Here is a 1,034-nt window from a genome sequence, read left to right as displayed (position 1 = left end):
AAATAACAGTAAGTACGATTACAAGTTATTTGGTAATTCGTTAACAAAAGTGGATAGTGAAAAAGATCTCGGCGTAATTATCAGTAACGACCTCAAATCATCCAAGCAGTGTATTTCAGCCTCTGAGAAAGCAAATAAGATTCTGGGACTCATTGCGCGATCTTTTGATTTCAAAAGTCCATCACTCATTAACAAGCTATATAAATCGTTAGTTCGTCCACATTTGGAATATGCTTTTTCTGTATGGTCACCGAATCTCATTAAAGACATTGACAGACTGGAAAAAGTACAACGGCGAGCCACAAAACTGATTCCAAATATCAAAAATAAATCATACGAAAATCGACTAAAACACATGAATCTGTTTTCCCTAAAAAAACGTAGACTCAGAGGTGACTTGATACAGGTCTTTAAGATTTTAAAGGGAATTGACAACATCAAAAGTGACAAAATTTTCACATTGAATGAGAATCAGACAAGAAACAATGGTCTCAAACTATCCGGAAATAGATTCAATTTAGAAGTAGGTAGAAACAACTTTGCCAACCGTGTAGTAAATGAATGGAATAAACTTCCTGCACAGGTAGTGCAATGTAGTTCAGTTCGAAGCTTTAAGAATCAGTTAGATAAACACCTAAGTAAGATGCTGTAATGATTATAATTTATCTTATATTATTTGTTTTTGTTTTGTTATCATTTGTCTGTCTGATTTTCATTTATAATTAGTTATATGTAAATTTATTATTATTTACTATTTACCTGTTTGTTTATTATTTAACTATACCTATGCATTTATTTATGAATTTTATTTGTTATCTACACTATTATATTTTTTATTTATTGTTGGAGATGGTTAAAGAAAATGGAGAAAAGTGGGAGGCGAGCCAGCTGTTGTTTGCGGACGACACTGCGCTTGTGGCAGGGTCAGAGGAGGGATTGAGGAAGCTGGTGGCAGAGTTTGGGAGAGTATGTGATAGAAGAAAGCTAAAGATAAATGTGGGTAAAAGTAAGGTGATGAGATGTACAAGGGGTGA

This window comes from Oratosquilla oratoria, chromosome 42, assembly GCF_046742065.1.
Source record: "Oratosquilla oratoria isolate Oo_2021 chromosome 42, ASM4674206v1, whole genome shotgun sequence".
Classification (NCBI taxonomy): Eukaryota; Metazoa; Arthropoda; class Malacostraca; order Stomatopoda; family Squillidae; genus Oratosquilla; species Oratosquilla oratoria.
This window is presented reverse-complemented; position numbering follows the sequence as displayed.